Below are 19,323 nucleotides of genomic sequence, written 5' to 3'. Positions count from 1 at the left end.
CACACCGTAAGACCTTTCTGTAATTTCTACAGTAAAACACCTTAGAATGCACAGTAAAATACCATATATTTTTTACAGTATTAATTATGATGCATTGTGGGAAAATGTTAGTAGGCGGGGAAAGAGTCTCTGGCTCATGAACATATTTTAAGGTGTGGCTTATAAGATACTATATTTGTTACACCTGTGGGTGAGAATGCTGTACCCCCACATAGCATTGTAATATACTTTCTTTTAGAAATACTTTTAACATTGTTTTGAAATTCTACAGTAACTTACTAGCCAATTTAAATAAATTCATTAGACCCTTATCTATGGATTTCACATGACTGGGCAAGGGCGCAGCCATATGTGGGCATGGGAGGGCATAGGCCGAGCTAGGCCCAGCCAATCAGAATGAGTTGTTCCCCACAAAAGGGCCTTATTACAGACAGAAATTCTCCTCAGGTTCATTAGCTGTCAGGATGGCTGGACTCAGACGATCTCGCAGGTGAAGAAGACTGAAGTTTTGTAGTGGTTTCGTGTTATTGTTGTTGATGTTGATGTAAAGAATATTTGTTGGTCGGTGGTGTGTAATGAAAAGCAAACAGACGCTGCACTTGACACACTTATGAAATTGCTTATTCCAGTTACTAATAAGCACACACCCATTAAGAAAATGACTGTAAAAACTGTTAAATCCCCATGGATTGATGAGGAATTGAAAAACTGTATGGTTGAGATGGATGGGGCAAAAGGAATAGCAAATAAGTCTGGCTACACAACTGATTGGCAAACATATTGGAAATTGAGAAATCATGTGACTAAACTGAATAAAAAGAAGAAGAAACGACTCTATGAAACAAAGACAAATGACATAAGGAATGATAGTAAAAAGCTTTGGAGCACCTTAAATGAAATTTTTGGGGAAAAGGCAAACTCAGCTCCATCATTCATTGAATCAGATGGCTCATTCATCACAAAACCAACTGATATTGCCAACTACTTTAATGATTTTTTCATTGGCAAGATTAGCAAACTTACATGCTGACCACATCGCTCGCGTCGCAAAATAAATGTACACATACGTGGTGATCCTAACTGACCTAAAACAGGGAATTTTTACTCGGATTAAATGCCAGGAAATGTGAAAAACTGAGTTTAAATGTATTCGGCTAAGGTGTATGTAAACTTCCGACTTCAACTGTACATGTAAACTCAGCAAAAAAAGAAACTTCCCTTTTTCAGGACCCTGTCTTTCAAAGATAATTTTTGTTATTCAATCATTGCACCCACACTGCTCGCACACGTCAGCGAGCGTCTGCGTGGCCAGACGCTCAACACGCTGCAAGTCCGGCCTCTCTCATCTCCTCATTGGTGTTTAGGAGCATATACCCATGTGTGGGATTGAAAGATGAACTTAGGTCCACACTCCGGTTGGTTGTAGTAATGCTGTAAAGTTGGTTGCCAACCACAATATAAAGTCCAAAGAAGAAAAATAAGCTGAAGGAAGGAGGAGAGATGACGAGAAACAAATTTGTTTTACCGTTTTAGCTGTGGATTAATTGTCAGAGTAGAGGACCTTGTGCATTTCAGATAAAACAACCCAATGTTTATATACCAGTACAAATTAGCTAGCAACAGCAAGCTAGCCAGCTAAATTGCTATAAGCGTTTAATGCTTTTTGACTTGTCCCCAAATTAATATAATTGGTTCAGAGTTTGTTTTGATATTTCAACCTGCGTGTCCTGATCGCTTCTGGTGTGGGTGAATAAAATCAACTTGCGCGTGTTGGCGCAAGCGGACACGCGCACGTGCGGTTTGGTCAGCATGTTAGGCATGACATGCCAGCAACAAATGATGACACTACACATCGAAGTATATCTGACCAAATTATGAAAGACAAACATTTTGAATTCTGTAAAGTGAGTGTGGAAGAGGTGAATTTTTTTTTGTATATCAACAATGTCAAGCCACCGGGGTCTGACAATCTGGATGTAAAATTACTGAGGATAATAGCAGACGATATTGCCCCTCCTATTTTCAATATTTTCAATTCAAGCCCACTAGAAAGTGTGTGCCCACAGGTCTGGAGGGAAGCAAAAGTAATTCTGCTACCTAAGAATAGTAAAGCCCCCTTTACTGGCTCAAATAAAGTGGCGGCAGGTAGCCTAGTGGTTAGAGCGTTGGACTAGTAACTGAAAGGTTGCAAGATCAAATCCCTGAGCTGACAAGGTAAACATCTGTCATTCTACCCCTGAACAAGGCAGTTAACCCACTGTTCCTAGGCTGTCATTGTAAATAAGAATGTGTTCTTAACTGACCTGCCTAGTAAAATAAAAATACCTGACCAATCAACCTGTTACCAACCCTGAGTAAACTTAAGGGGGAAAAATGTGTTTGACCAGATACAATGCTATTTTACAGTAAACAAATTGACAACAGACTTTCAGCACGCTTATGGGAAAGGACATTCAACAAGCACAGCACTTGCAGAATTGACTGATGATTTGCTGAGAGAAATTGATGATAAAAATATTGTGGGTGTTGTTTTGTTAGACTTCAGTGTGGCTTTTGACATTATTGATCATAGTCTGCTGCTGGAAAAACATATGTGTTATGGCTTTACACCCCTGCTATATTGTGGATAAAGAGTTACCTGTCTAACAGAACACAGAGGGTGTTCTTTAATGGAAGCCTCTCCAACATAATCCAGGTAGAATCAGGAATTCCCCAGGGCAGCTGTCTAGGCCACTTACTTTTTCAATCTTTACTAATGACATGTGTAGTGCTATATTGTGGATAAAGAGTTACTTGTCTAACATAACACAGAGGGTGTTCTTTAATGGAAGCCTCTCCAACATAATCCAGATAGAATCATTAATTCCCCAGGGCAGCTGTCTAGGCCACTTACTTTTTCAATCTTTACTAATGACATGCCAATCTTTACTAATGACATTTGAGTAAAGCCAGTGTGTCTATGTATGCGGATGACTCAACACTACATGTCAGATCCTACAGTGACTGCAACACTTAACAAAGAGCTGCAGTTAGTTTCAAAGTGGGTGGCAAGGAATAAATTAGTCCTAGACATTTCTAAAGCTAAAAGCATTGTATTTGGGACAAATCATTCACTAAACCCTAAACATCAACTAAATATTGTAATAAATAATGTGGAAATTGAGCAAGTTGAGGTAACTAAACTGCTTGGAGTAACCCTGGATTGTAAACTGTCATGGTCAAAACACAACAGTAGCTAAGATGGGGAGAAGTTTCTCCATAATAAAGTGCTGCTCTAAATTCTTAAAAGCACTATCAACAAGGCAGGTCCTACAGGCCCTAGTTTTGTCGCACATGGACTACTGTTCAGTCGTGTGGTCAGGTGCCACAAAAAGGGCCTTAGGAAAATTGCAATTGGCTCAGAACAAGACAGCACAGCTGGCCCTTGGATGTACACAGAGAGCTAACATTAATAACATGCAGGGTTGGGAAGTAACGGATTACATGTCATCCGTTACAAAAAATGGTAACTGTAATCCGTTACGTTACCAGCAAAAATGCTGTAATCAGATTACAGATACTTTTGAAAAACTAGATGATTACTTCGAGGATTACTTTTAAATTCAGAAAGGATGTTTGCGAAAAAGTAGAAAGCGATGGGTTAGAAGAAGCCTACATAACCACCCATAAAGTCAAATTTAACATCCATATATGGCCAGCTATGTTAACTTTACAATAACGATACAGACAATCAATCAGCAGTGGGCACACACAGAGCAACATAGGACAAGCAACATGTAGCATGCAGACAGAGCAACATAGCACAAAAAGCAACAAGACAAAATCACAAAATCCATAAAAGCAGCAAAGTGTTTCCACAACTCACAATCTACAGATAACAGACAACATGGAAAGCGACAATACACAACTAGGGATTACGTTCACAAATCTGATTGCTCTTTAGCCATGTCTTCATGCATTTTGTGAAAGTGTGATAGGTGGTGCAGTTGTGTGTGTCTGATGGCGGTGTTTCCCAAACATGGGAAGCTCTCACAGAGAAAGCAGATTGACTAAAGGTGCTTTTCCTTAAGGGAACTATACAGTCACCTCTCATGGCAGACCTTGTGGATCTGCTTCCATATGTTTGGGTTTTCTGTTTAACAAAAATACTGTGGAGGGGGAGCCAGGCCATTTGGGATCTTGAATACAAGACATGCGTCGGTGTATTGCACAAGTTTTTTCCAACTCAGGAGCTCATGCTTTCTTAGGATGTAACAGTGATGATGGCTATTGGGCTTCCTATCAAGCACTTTGAGAGCCTGTTTGTAGACCAACTGAATGGGTTTTAATGTTGTACAGCAAGCTTGGGCCCAACTAGTCGAGCAGTATGTTAAGTGGGAGAGTATCATAGATTTGAAGTACAGATTTGCTACCTCTGTAGTCAAACAATTTCGTATAAATCGGAAATGAGCTAGGTTGAATTTGGTTATTTGAGTTACCTTTTTCACTTGCTTTTTAAAAGAGAGGATGGAATCAAGTATGATGCCAAGGTACTTAAAATCAGATACCACCTGGAGCTTTCCCCATGACTCATAGGCATCTGGCTCAGTAGCATCAGTTGCACTCTTTGTGAAGAACATGCAGACAGTTGTTTTCACATTGAGATGCAAACATGAGTCACTGAAACACTTTGTAACCTGGACCATTACAGTAGTGAGTTCTTGTGCAGCTTATTGTTTGCTCTTTGCATGCATATATATCACTGTATCATCTGCATACATTTGAACTTCAGACCCAGTACAGACAGATCATTAATGTACAGGCTGAACAGGAGGGGCCCCAGTATTGACCCTTGGGGCACGCCTACATCATAGCTAAGAGTGGGTGACGGCTCATTGCTCACTCTGACACACTGAGTTCTTCTGCCTTCAAGGTATGATTTCATCCATCTCAAGGCATCGGGGGAAAAGTTTTCTTCATGGTTAACAGTATCAAAAGCCTTCCTTGGGTCCAGAAACACAGCCCCAACAATGCCCCCTTTGTCCATATTTGACCTCACATTTTCCATAACAAAGCAGTTTGCCATTTCTGTGGAGTGTTTTGCTCTGAAGCCAAACTGTATGGAGTGTAATGTGAAGGGGCTGTTGTTGAGGTGGGCAATCAGTTGATCTGCTACACACTTTTCAACAACCTTTGACACCACAGGTAGTATACGAATGGGCCTGTAGTTACTAACGTCAGCAGGGTCACCCGATTTAAAGATGGCCGTTATTATGGCCGACTTCCAGACCCTTGGAAACACCCCCTGACCAATATATATGTTGGTGACCTTAGTAATGGTGCCAGTGAGTGACTCTGTAGTGTTTAAGAAAGGTAGAGTCCAGCCCAAACACATATTTGGCTTTAGATTTCTTTAGTGAGCTAATCACCTTGTTCACCTCTGACTCAGAAACCTCCCTTATGATGAAGACAGGTTGAGTGTCATTCACTAGCACTGAGCCCAAGAAACCAGTGGAGGGGTTCTGTGTCAGTACCCTGACAGAGTCAATAAAGTAGGAATTGAAGGCTATTGCTATTTCGACTGCATCCTGTGGTATTGTCATTCACCATGATTTCTAGTCTTTTTGCAGTGTTACTATGGTCTTTCCCTGTTAACTTTTTTAGATTCTCCCAGATCAATTTAGAATTTCACTTTGCTTCACTAATTATGTTAATAAAAGAGTCTGCCTTGGCCTGTCTGATTTATTTCATCACCTTATTTGTCAACATGGTAAACCTACGTCTGTCATGGTCTAATTTGGACTTTAGGGCTGTTTTTAGAGCATGATCTCGTTCTTTCATCAGTTTCCAYATTTCTCCATTTAGCCAAGGAAGAGTGCTCCTCTGGCCAGGTTTGGATTTGATTTTCTTTAGGAAGCCATTTATTGTAGTCTGGATTGTGGATAGAAAAACCTATCAGCTTCCACATCTGTATAGGACAAGAGATCATTCCAGTTAATTCCCTTCTTTGTATTTTCAAAATAATTTAATTCACTCTTAGGTAATCTGAGTTGATCAGGCTTTCTAACAGTAGAGAGGTTCAACCTGTTCTTAAAAAGCTTTCTGGCTACAAGTGTCAGATTATGATCAGACAGCCCAGTAACCATATTGAATGATTTAGTCTTCATAATTAATGTTAAAATCTTCCATTAACATGACCTCTTTCCCAAAATGACATTCCCTAAGCATGTTATTAAACTGATCAAAAAACACACTTTTGGTGGAAGGTGGCCTATACATTCCAATAAGGGTAAAATACATTTGGGGAGACAGTGTAACATTTAGGCCAATACAGTCTAGTTCATTATCACATGACCACTCAATTTGTTTACATCAGATATGTTCTTTAATGCAAATCATCAGACCCCCTCCTCTTCCTTCAATCCTGTCTCCCCTGAAAACATTGTAGCCAGGGACAATCAAAGCAGCATATGGAGACTTTTTATGGAATCATGTCTCTGAAAGGAGGAGGAAGTCAAGGTTGGAGTTTGTGAGAAGATGTTGAATTTGATCACTTTTTTGGAATGACACTACGAATGTTCAAGTGCCKCCCTAGTAGTCCCTTGGGCTTAGCTCGTGGGTCCCAGATGACTCGAGAATGATTGACACATTGAAAAAAGTTAAATTTTCTGTGTTTTCTGACGGCTGGGTTTGGGCCGTTTTGATTAGGGGCAGTTCGGTAGTGCAATTAACTATCCCTTCCGCTTGCACTGGATGCAGGGAACTAATTTAAACAACTTGCATGCCAGAAGCAGAGTCAGGGATCGCGTATAGCAACTTCGATATGTTTGGAGAGTCAAATTCCATTTTGGAGCCTGGTGACTCGAGAGAAACCATGGGACCATAGCACTCACCCACTTCTGCAGCGGCGACGATCAGTGGCCATCCACTGCTTTCCACTCCGGTGAGTATCGCTGGCTCGGTGATGTTAGGCCCAGGGTTGAGATGCACATCCCCGGAAAGCAGGAGGGTAGTGGATTGGTAGTTTAACAGTTTCCGATAAATGTTGGACATGTGTTTGTTACTCCTAAATGGTTCAGTGGAATAGGGAGCGAGGTAGACTTGGCCATTATTCAGAACATTATGGTATGCTGTGTACTGTCCGCTCCTGTGTTACGGTGAACCAATGTGTTTGGTGTTGGTATTCTCCGGCAGTAGATTGATTGTGTTATCCCAGCAAGGACGCACTGAGATTATCAGTAGAGCAGCTACATAACTGATAATCGTGACAATGTACTGGAGATAAAACACACAATTGCGCTTTAAATCTTTGCATGAGTTATTTAGCTGGGGTCGGCGTACACCTGATGTTAAAGATAAAATAACAGCATCTGTAGGAGAAGCGGCACCACCCTCCCTTCCGTCTGCCATCGTCCACATCGATCTTTTGCCTTCTTCTAATGCCTCTTAAGGGGAAAGTAATCTAAAAGTAACTGAATGTTAGTAGATTACGTTACTGAGTTTGAGTAATCCAAAAGTTACGTTACTGATTACAGTTTTTGACAGGTAACTAGTAACAGTAACGGATTACAATTTAGAAAGTAACCTACCCAACCCTGAGAAAATGCATGTCAATCTCTCCTGGGTCAAAGTGGAGGAGAGATTGACTTCATCACTACTTGTATTTATGAGAGGTATTGACATGTTGAATGCACCGAGCTGTCTGTTTGAACTTCTGGCGCACAGCTCCGACACCTATGCAAACCCCACAAGACATGCCACGAGGTCTCTTCACAGTCCCCAAGTCCAGAACAAACTATGGGAGGCGCACAGTACTACATAGAGAAATGTTTAGGTACCCTTCCCCCGATCAGTGCCTCAACACAATACTGTCTCGGAGCTCTACTGACAATTCCTTCGACCTCATGGCTTGGTTTTTGCTCTGACATGCACTGTCAACTGTAGGACCATATATAGACAGGTGTGTGCCTTTCCAAATCATGTCCAATCAATTGAATTTACCACAGGTGGACTCCAAGTTGTAGAAACATCTCAAGGATGATCAATGGAAACAGGATGCACCAGCTCATAGCATAGGGTCTGACTACTTATGTAAATAAGGTATTTCTGTTTAAATTTTAATCAATGTGCAAACATTTCTAAAAACCTGTTTTCGATTTGTCATTATTGGGTATTGCGTGTAGATTGATGAGGATATATATATTTTTTAATCCATTTTAGAATAAGGCTGTAACGTTACAAAATGTGGAAAATGTAAAGGGGTCTGAATACTTTCAGAATGCACTGTATCATAAGATATGTTGTTGCAATTGTAATTACTTTGAGACCAATGTATCCTTAACTACAACAACATTTTTATTAACGGTTACAGAAATGTTTTACTTGCTATTACTGTGATTTGTGCTTTTGTTTTATCAACATTGATTGAATGCAAGTTGCTAAGGACAAGAGTGCCAGCTAAATGAGTAATTCCATGCATGGGTAATTCCAGGAATTTACTGTAAATTGGATTACAGAAAAATGTTAGTACTGTAAAATGGATTACCGTAAATTTGATTACAGTAGCTGTACTGTAAAATCAATTACAGTAACTTACTGGCCAATTGCTGCCAGTAACTTACTGTAAATTTTACAGGAAATGTTTTACAGTGAACTCTGTCAGGCCTTAAGCATTTCATTAATGCTTTTAATCAACTCTCTCTGCCTGCTGGATGTGGGGACAACAATCCCTCAAAGTCAGCCTGTTTTTTTTGGCCAAAGTAAAGCTGCATCCATGCTTTGTCAGCTCGCTGTGCAATAACGTGTGCTGAGGCGCATGAAGGGCAACTTACTGTATGAGAGATTGTTTTGTGTGTGGAGGGGCTCATGCATATGATGAGTCAGCACGCTATTTCTTAACCCACTTTCTCCATCACATGTCACCGACAGTAATACACACGCACGCACGCATACACACACAGATGCACACACACTCCTCTTCGTCGGGTATATCAGTGAACACTAAACAAGGTGTGATTGAGGAGATGTGAGAGTAGAGCGGGAGCCTCTAGCCAGGCCTATTTAAAACACAGTGGGGAAGCCTCGGTAGCCAGGCCTTGTCCTCATCTCTCTCATCTCTCTCATCTCTCTCTCTCTCTCTCTCCTAGTTTTACCCTAATACACCTCAGGCTTGCAAAGTTCCTATTGGGACTCTCGCTCTCTCTTTCTCTCTGTATGTGTGGAATTGGTTCTTATGAAGAACACCTGCCTGTGGTCACAAAACACTAGTCCCATTATCTTGCTGTCTGTCTGACCCAGCCAGGCATTTCTCTGGTCAGTCAGTGGCCTAGACTGGGACTTAGACTTACTTGGATTTGTTGCACCTGTTACTGAAATGGTTGTTCCAGTTTAGATGCTTTAGGTAGTCTCATATTTCAGTCTTCCCAACTCTGGTAGTCATTCTGAATGTAGATTGCAGGTTAATTCAACACTGTTCAGTGTCTATACGGGTCCACACTTTCACTATTCATTTAATATTGGGTATTTTGCTGTGCCCCTATTAGCATGAGTTGATATACAGATGGATATACATCACTTTTTATTTGTGTTTTTATTCAATTTGTTTGTTTTTATTCATATTGGCTCTCTTTGCAGCAGGAAACAAACAGTTGCCACCAAAACCTGCCCTGTCAGTTTGCCATAGAAACAGCTGTGCAATATATTTTGTGCTAATGTGTACAGTACTGTGTACAGCTTTGTACAGGACAGAGTGCCTGGTGGCTGTTTAGTGATCAAATAGCTATATTGCTTTGCAGTGTTGTCTATTGTTATTGGTGACTTGCTAAGTGGTGCACCACCTACAGAGGTGTTATAGTCTGACCTTCCTTAGTGAAAATTATATCTGACCTCCCCAATGGCCTCTACTACTTATTGCGAACAGCAGCCTCCACCTCCTCCTCTCTCTCAGTTAAATCTTAAATTAAATGAATGTGCACAACACATATGTTTCACAGACAACTATGTTCTACCGGAAGCCTATACAGTTTGTTTCGGACTTTTATTGAAAGAGTAGTCTCATATCTCAGTCTTCCTAACCCTGGCTGTCATTTTGAATGCAGTTTGCAGATTAGTATAAATTCTAATTGTTGGATATCCCCATTCTGGCTGGGTCCCAATAGGAACTTTGCAAGCCAGCATAATGTGACTTGCAAGCCTGAGGTGGCCTGAAACTCAGTTTACAGGCCATTGTATTAGGGTAAAACTAGTCCCCTCACAATAAGGACTTAGTAAATATATTAAATCACTCACTATTTTGCTTAGTAAATATATATTCACTCACTATTTTGCTTGGTGAAGGACACAAGTTCAGGAATGGCTGAATGCAACAACCATGTCTCTGTCACTAGCAAACACAGCAATGGGTGGTACTGGGAATTCTAAAATTCCCTTGAATGACACCCTGGGAAATATGCAAACAAGGAATCAACCCTATTGCGGGGTTATAGTGTACCAAAGTATGAGTCATAATACCCATAAAACCTAGATGTCAAAGAAGGAAATGGTTCCAATCGTTTGTCCACCATTCATTTTTACCATAGGGGATTTTAAAAACACTTAAAATATGGTCTGTGTTTCGTGTAGGCTTACCCTGGCATGACGTTTTGATAACTGTGTAAATTTCTCTAGGACAAGGTGACTTTTATCAATGTATTCGCCTGTATTTAACCCCCGAAAATGAAATGCTGGTAAGCTGTTTATGTCGCTATCGTTAAGAACTACAAATGCCATGATGATCTGGACTAGACTGCCGAATCAAGGCAAAGGTACGAATCTCTGGATTAACTATCTAATGTTAAATTGGCTACATTTCTTTAAATGTACAAAATTGTAAATGTACAATTGTGTGAACTGTCTTGTGCAAGTTTGAAATTGCCACAGTACCTCTTAGCAAAGTTGTCAGCTAGACGTGCAGAAGCTTGCAGGGATTTGTAGTTTTGCATGATGTCTACTTAGATGCTAATTAGCAAATGTAGAATCTGAGAGTAAATAGAGCTGAATATATTAATAAAGGTCACCTTGTCTGAGAGAGATTTACATAGTTATCAAAATAGCACGCCAGGGTAAGCCTACACGAAACAGCACGTATTTTAAAAAAAATAAAAAAAATAATGTCCTATGGGAAAAATGAATGGTGGAAAAATGATTGGAACCATTTCCCTGTTCGACTGCTAGGTTTTATGGGTATTATGACACCTCCATTGTGGGTCTCTATTCCTGGAGGGCTGAAACATTTCAAACTCATTCCATAGAGGGCAGTGTCTGTGGGTTTTTTCTTTTTTCTTTTCAGTTAAGCCCTAGACATCCAGGTGAGGGGAGTTCCTTACTAATTAGTGACCTTAATTACTCAATCAAGTACAAGGGAGGAGCAAAAATCCAGAGACACTCAGCCTTCCGTGGAATGAGTTTGGCACGTGGCACAATATGGCATCATCCTTAAGAACCTTATTTTGTTCCAACTTGCACCTCAGGCTGCAGTGTTTGTTGGCACCATCAAAGTAGCTCTGTCAACACTTTCACTGAGGCAAGGTGTTTCAGGTCCATACAGCTCAATGGGGGGATTGGAAGGTGGTGATAATAATGTTTTTAATGTGTTTAATCATGGTAGCAGCCCTGATATACAAACCCCTCACCCCTACCCCCCTGGCCAACCTCTAATTATACTACCCTTGATGTGAAGGTGGGGAAATTGAGGACAGAGTAGGAACACAGAAGGCTGCTGAGGGGAAGACGGCTCATAATAATGCCCGGAACGGAGGGGATGGAATGGCATCAAACACATCCACCCATTACCACGAGCCCGTCCTCCCCAAAAAAGGTGCCACCAACCTTCTGTGAGTAAGCTTGTGAGTTTTGCTTGCTTTGTGATTTACTATTCTAGCTACAGGCAGGCAGGCAGACAGACAGACAGACAGGCAGACAGACAGAGAGGCAGACAGACAGAGAGGCAGACAGGCAGACAGACATGCATGAACATGAGCTCATGTTTCCAGAGTACAGAATGTTTCTCTACACTAGCGAACCACAGGTGTTTTCATTGTTAATTAAATGGTTTTCACAATCAGACCATTTTTGGATAGTAACCATGTCCAGCCTAAAACTGTCCTCCACTGACCCTCAGGCAAAATAATAGTTATTTACTTTTACAGGCACTATGTGTGGAGATATTAAATTATCTAGTTTATTGTAACGCCCCTAGGCTCTTTACAGAATCAAATCTGATAAACCATTTTTATCAGTATTGAGTTCCGAAGTTGTAGCCTTGTAATTGGTTACCACTGCGCTATCAAATATCCGTGCAATGAACATTCATGTAAGCTCGCAAGATCAGGCGGCTTAGGGGGCTACTGAAGTTGGTCCCTGGGGACAATAATAACCTCTGTATATCAGTGGAGGCTGCTGAGGGGAGGACGGCTCATAATAATGGCTGGAACGGAGCAAATGGAATGGCATCAAACACATACTGTATTCTGGCTTTAACAGGGTCATCTCCAGAGGGTCCCAGGATCCCTGAAGAGACCAGTGTTTTACTTACCTTGTGAGAAGAGATTTCATTTCATCCACAGGTCCTCCTCAGTCCAATTTATGGCCTGTTGTTGCTGCTGCCAGGGTTCTTAAACACAATGCAGTTAATCCTGTATGAACACTCCAACCCCAGTAAACGAAGGAGACTTATGAGAAAAGAGGGGGGGGGGGGGGGTTGAGAAAGAGAGACAGAGATGAGAAAGAAGGGGGTTTAAGAGACTTGAGAAAGAAGGGGGGGTTGAGAAAGGAGAAAGGGGGGGTTGAGAAGATAGAAAGAGGGGGGGTTGAGAAGATGAGAAGAAGGGGGTTGAGAAGAGAGAGAGAGATGAGAAAGAAGGGGGTTGAGAAAGAGAGAAAGGGGGGGTTGAGAAAGATGAAAAGAGGGGGGGTTGAGAGAGTTGAGAAAGAAGGGGGTTGAGAAAGAGGGAGAGAGATGAGAAAGAAGGGGGTTGAGAAAGAGAGAAAGGGGGGTTGAGAAAGATAGAAAGAGGGGGGGTTGAGAGAGTTGAGAAAGAAGGGGGGTTGAGAAAGAGGGAGAAAGAGGGGGGTTGAGAAAGAGAGAAAGAAGGGGGGGGTTGAGAAGATAGAAAGAGGGGGGGTTGAGAGAGTTGAGAAAGAAGGGGGGTTGAGAAAGAGAGAGATGAGAAAGGGGGGTTGAGAAAGAGAGAAAGAAGGGGGGGTTGAGAAAGAGAGAGAGAGATGAGAAAGAAGGGGGGTTGAAAAGAGAGAAGAAGGGGGGATTGAGAAAGAAGGGGGGTTGAGAGAGTTGAGAAAGAAGGGGGGTTTGAGAAAGATAGAAAAGAAGGGGGGTTGAGAGAGGTGAGAAAGAAGTGGGGTTGAGAAAGAAGGGGGGGTTGAAAAGAGAGAACGAAGGGGGGGATTGAGAAAGAAGGGGTTAGAGAGGTGAGAAAAAGATGGGGTTGAGAAAGAAGGGGGTTGAGGAAGAGAGAAGAAGGGGGGGTTGAGAAAGGGGAAGTTAGAGAGAGAAACTCTTGAGCCTAACAATGGCAGGAGAGTTTCACAGCCACGTGGTAGCTTTAATTTGGTATCTTTCATGTGTGATTTAATGAAAGTTTGATTTTTATAGTAATTTTCATAGTAATTAATTTTAATTTGGCGCTCTGCATTTTCTCTGGCTTTTTGCCAAGTGAGACAGTAGCGTCCCGCCTAAACTCAGATTTTTGGATATAAATATGAACTTTACCAAACAAAACATATATGTATTGTGTAATATGAAGTCCTATGAGTGTCATCTGATGAAGATCATCAAAGGTTAGTGATTAATTTTATCTCTATTTCTGCTTTTTGTTACTCCTCTCTTTGGCTGGAAAAATGGCTGCGTTTTTCTGTGGCTATGTACTGACCTAACATAATCGTTTGGTGTGCTTTCGCCGTAAATCCTTTTTGAAATCAGACATGTTGGCTGGATTCACAACAAGTGTAGCTTTAATTTAGTGTCTTTCATGTGTGATTTCATGAAAGTTAGATTTTTATAGGAATATATTTGAATTTGGCGCTCTGCATTTTTACTGGCTTTTGGCCAAGTGGGACGTTAGCATCCCACATATCCTGGAGAGGTTTTAAGCAACTACATTTTTCATGGCATGGCACAGTGCTATAAGAGCACCCTACCCCTATGTCAAGAGAGAGGGTATTGGCCCAGGGTGGAAACTCAGAATACTAGACATTGAGGAAATTGAAACAACCTCTGTCAACGATCCAAGATGGCGTAGCAATCAGGCATCTTTGTCTTCGTCTTGTCGTGTCCCGTGTATATATCTTTTAATATATTTTTTCTTCTCATATATTTTTTAAATATTTTTCTTAACCTCAACTTCAAAATGCTCTCCTGCAACCCACCTCACCCAATGTGGTATGGATCTGCTATTTTCTTTACTTTAGAACCAGAACCCCCCAACAGAAGCTAGCCAGCTAACTAGCTACTAGATAGTAGTCAGCTAGCCACTGCTAGCTGTCATCAACTAACCTTTAGCCCAGACAACTCCTGCCAGTCTGCACAGCGCGATTCAACACAGAGCATGTTGGACTTCTTCTTCTCCATATCTCTGGATTCCTACCGCAAAATGAACTTTTTCACATGGATCATCGCAGCTATTGGCTACTCCTGGCTAATGTCTCTGTCCCGAAGCAAGCACCAATTAGCCTGGAGCTAGCCTATGCTAGGCCCATCTCCCGTCTAGCTGAAGAGGTCCATCAGCCACACCTTGGGCTACAATACCTATTTTGCCAATTGGCCTGAACCCCTTTTTCTGCCATTACGGAGTCCCGCCGATTCATCACGACTGGACTACCGACGTAATCCACCCGAGGGGGTTTTTCAACAGGCTCCTCCGTCGCGATGTCCCTTGAATGCCCATCTGCTAGCCTGCAAGCCGCGGCCCACTAGCTGTCTAGAGCATATCAGACTGTTAGCTGAAGAGGTCCATCAGCCAATTTCTTGTGCCACTATACCTATTTTGCCAATTGGCCTGGACCCTTTTACTACACCGAGCCCTGCTGATCCATCACAACTGGTCTGCCGACGTAACCGCATGAGGGGGCTACAACAGACTTCTTCCGTCGCGACATCCTTTTAACTAACCTCCAGACAAGCTTCAATGCCATACAACTCTCCTTCCGTGGCCTCCAACTGCTCTTAAATCCAAGTAAAACTAAATGCATGCTCTTCAAACGATTTCTGCCCACACCTGCCCGCCCATCCAGCATCACTACTCTGGACGGTTCTGACTTGGAATATTTGGACAACTACAAATATCTTGGTATCTGGTTAGACTGTAAACTCTCCTTCCTGACTCACATTATTAAGCATCTCCAATCCAAAATTATTCGCAACAAAGTGTCCTTCACTCATGCTGCCAAACATACCCTCGTAAAACGGACTATCCTGACGATTCTTGACTTCAGCGATGTCATTTACAAAATAGCATCCAACACTCTACACTGCAAACTGGGTGGATTCTTTCACAGTGCCATCTGTTTTGTCACCAAGCCCCTTATACTACCCACCACTGCGACCTGTATGCTCTCGTTGGCTGGCCCTCGCTTCATATTCATCGCCAAACCCACTGGCTCCAGGTCATCTATAAGTCTTTGCTAGGTAAAACCCTGCCTTATCTCAGCTCACTGGTCACCATAGCAGCACCCACCCGTAGCACGAGCTCCAGCAGGTATATTTCACTGGTCACCCCCAAAGCGAATTCCTCATTTGGCCGCCTTTCCTTCCAGTTCTCTGCTGCCAATGACTGGAACGAATTGCAAAAATCACTGAAGCTGGAGACTCATATCTCCCTCACTAACTTTAAGCACCAGCTGTCAGAGCAGCTAACAGATCACTGCACCTGTACATAGCCCAACTGTAAATAGCCCATCCAACTACCTCATCCCCATACTGTTATTTTTATTTATTTTTATTTTTTGCACCCCAGTATCTCTACTTGCACGTTCATCTTCTGCACATCTATCACTCCAGTGTTTAATTGCTAAATTGTAATTGTTTCGCCACTATGGCCTATTTTTTTGCCTTACCTCCCTTATCTGACCTCATTTGCACACACTGTATATAGATTTTTCTATTGTGTTATTGACTGTATGTTTGTTATTCCATGTGTAACTCTGTGTTGTTGTTTGTGTCGAACTGCTTTGCTTTATCTTGGCCAGGTCGCAGTTGTAAATGAGAACTTGTTCTCAACTAGCCTATCTGGTTAAAGAAAGGTGAAATAAAATTGTAAAAATAAAAATGTGTACAAGTCTGGGACAGTGATGGTGCACGGCATCCTCATGCAGTTCCAGCAGGACTTTTTCGGGATCAAAGAGAGAGCACAGCAGATACATTTCTCTCTCTGTGACGACTCCCCCATCCTGAGTGAGTCTGATCACACCTCTTCAAACTGTCCTGCAGACGAGGATAGTCACCCCCCAGCACTGAACACACCCAGGTCCCACAACTGCACTGGTCCTCCATCATTGAGAAGGATAAATTCACAGAGCTGGAGAGAGACATGTTGGAGCTCAGAGAGCTAGTCCACACAATCCAGACAGAACAAACCCACAGAACAGACCAACACCACAACACATCCCCAACAAGATCCGGGGGGCAGAATGTGGAGATGGACGGCTGTGTGAGCGAGCTGGCTGCTCTACGGACTGATGTGAGAGAACTTAAAGAGGCGCACATGGCACTGAAGGAGGTGACAGAGAGACAGAGAGCAGTATGAGTCAGTATGTTGGCAGCAGCCACTCAATGTTAGTGATGGCTGTTTAACAGTCTGATGGCCTTGAGATAGAAGCTGTTTTTCAGTCTCTCGGTCCCAGCTTTGATGCACCTGTACTGACCTCACCTTCTGGATGATAGCGGGGTGAACAGGCAGTGGTTCGGGTGGTTGTTGTCCTTGATGATATTTTTGGCCTTCCTGTGACATCGGGTGGTATAGGTGTCCTGGAAGGCAGGTAGTTTGCCCCCGGTGATGCGTTGTGCAGACCTCACTACCCTCTGGAGAGCCTTACGGTTGTGAGCGGAGCAGTTGCCGTACCAGGCAGTGATACAGCCCGACAGGATGCTCTCGATTGTGCATCTGTAAAAGTGTGTGAGTGTTTTTGGTGACAAGCCGAATTTCTTCAGCCTCCTGAGGTTGAAGAGGCGCTGTTGCGCCTTCTTCACCACAGTGTCTGTGTGGGTGGACCTTTTCAGTTTGTACTTGATGTGTACGCCGAGGAACTTAACTTTCCACCTTCTCCACTACTGTCCCGTTGATGTGGATAGGAGGGTGCTCCCTCTGCGGTTTCCTGAAGTCCACAATCATCTCCTTTGTTTATTTGACGTTAAGTGTGAGGTTATTTTCCTGACACCAAACTCCGAGGGCCCTCACCTCCTCCCTGTAGGCCGTCTCGTTGTTGTTGGTAATCAAGCCTACCACTGTAGTGTCGTCTGCAAACTTGATGATTGAGTTGGAGGCGTGCATGGCCACGCAGTCATGGGTGAACAGGGAGTACAGGAGTGGGCTGAGAACTCACCCTTGTGGGGCCCCAGTGTTGAGGATCAGCGGGGTGGAGATGTTGTTTCCTACCCTCACCACCTGGGGGCGGCCCGTCAGGAAGTCCAGGACCCAGTTGCACAGGGCATGGTCGAGACCAAGCTTAATGACGAGTTTGGAGGGTACTGTGGTGGTAAATGCTGAGCTGTAGTCGATGAACAGCATTCTTACATAGGTATTCCTCTTGTCCAGGTGGGTTAGGGCAGTGTGCAGTGTGATTGTGATTGCGTCGTCTGTGGACCTATTGGGGCGGTAAGCAAATTGGAGTGGGTCTAGGGTGTCAGGTAGGGTGGAGGTAATATGATCCTAGTCTCTCAAAGCACTTTGATGACGGAGGTGAGTGCTACGGGGCGATAGTCATTTAGCTCAGTTACCTTAGCTTTCTTGGGAACTGGGAACTGGAACAATGGTGGCCCTCCTGAAGCATGTGGGAACAGCAGACTGGGATAAGGATTGATTGAATATGTCCGTAAACACACCAGACAGCTGGTCTACGCATGCACTGAGGACGCGGCTAGGGATGCCGTCTGGGCCGGCAGCCTTGCGAGGGTTAACACGTTTAAATGCTTTACTCACGTTGGCTGCGGTGAAGGAGAGCCCGCAGGTTTTGGTAGCGGGCCATGTCGTTGGCACTGTATTGTCCTCAAAGGGAGCAAAGAAGTTGTTTAGTTTGTCTGGGAGCAGGACATCGTGGTCCGCGACGGAGCTGGTTTTCTTTTTGTAGTCCGTGATTGACTGTAGACCCTGCCACATACCTCTCGTGTCTGAGCCGTTGAATTCCGACTCTACTTTGTCTCTATACTTAGCTTGTTTGATTGCCTTGCGGAGGGAATAGCTACACTGTTTGTATTTGGTCATGTTTCCGGTCGCCTTGCCCTGATTTAAAAGCAGTGGTTTGCGCTTTCAGTTTTGCACGAATACTGCCATCAATCCACGGTTTCTGGTTGGGGAAGGTTTTAATAGACGCTGTGGGTACAACATCACTGATGCACTTGCTAATAAACTCACTCACCTAATCAGCGTATTCATCAATGTTGTTGTTCGACGCTATGCGGAACATATCCCAGTCCACGTGATCGAAGCAATCTTGAAGCGTGGAATCAGATTGGTCGGACCAGCGTTGAACAGACCTGAGCACGGGCGTTTCCTGTTTTAGTTTCTGTCTATAGGCTGGGAGCAGCAAAATTGATTTGTGGTCAGATTTTCCGAAAGGAGGGCGGGGCAGGGCTTTGTATGCATCGCAGAAGTTAGAGTAACAATGGTCCAGGAATTTTTCCGTCCGGGTAGCGCATTCGATATGCTGATCAAATTTAGGGAGTCTTGTTTTCAGATTAGCCTTGTTAAAATCCCCAGCTACAATGAATGCAGCGTGGTTTCCTACAATGTGGTTTCCAGTTTACATACATGAAGTTCGTTCAGGGCCATCGATGTGTCTGCTTGGGGGGGATATATACGGCTGTGATTATAATCGAAGGGAATTCTCTTGGTAGATAATGCGGTTGACATTTGATTGTAAGGAATTCTAGGTCAGGTGAGCAAAAGGACTTGAGTTCCTGTATGTTGTTTTGATCGAACCACGTCTCATTAATCATAAGGCACACCCCCCCGCCCTTCTTCTTACCAGAGAGATATTTGTTTCTGTCGGCGCGATGCGTGAAGAAACCAGGTGGCTGTACCGACTCCAAGAGCGTGTCTCGAGTGAGCCACTTTTCCGTGAAACAAAGAACGTTAC

The 19,323-nt window shown here is 43.1% G+C and overlaps 1 protein-coding gene across 1 annotated transcript in view; it reads left to right on the top strand.

Annotated features, from left to right (window-relative positions):
• Nucleotides 1-19,323, top strand: part of sema5ba (sema domain, seven thrombospondin repeats (type 1 and type 1-like), transmembrane domain (TM) and short cytoplasmic domain, (semaphorin) 5Ba) — a 182,563-nt gene that overhangs the window by 119,084 nt on the left and 44,156 nt on the right.

This window comes from Salvelinus sp. IW2-2015, linkage group LG36 (genome assembly GCF_002910315.2).
Source record: "Salvelinus sp. IW2-2015 linkage group LG36, ASM291031v2, whole genome shotgun sequence".
NCBI lineage: Eukaryota > Metazoa > Chordata > Actinopteri > Salmoniformes > Salmonidae > Salvelinus > Salvelinus sp. IW2-2015.
This window is presented reverse-complemented; position numbering and strand designations above follow the sequence as displayed.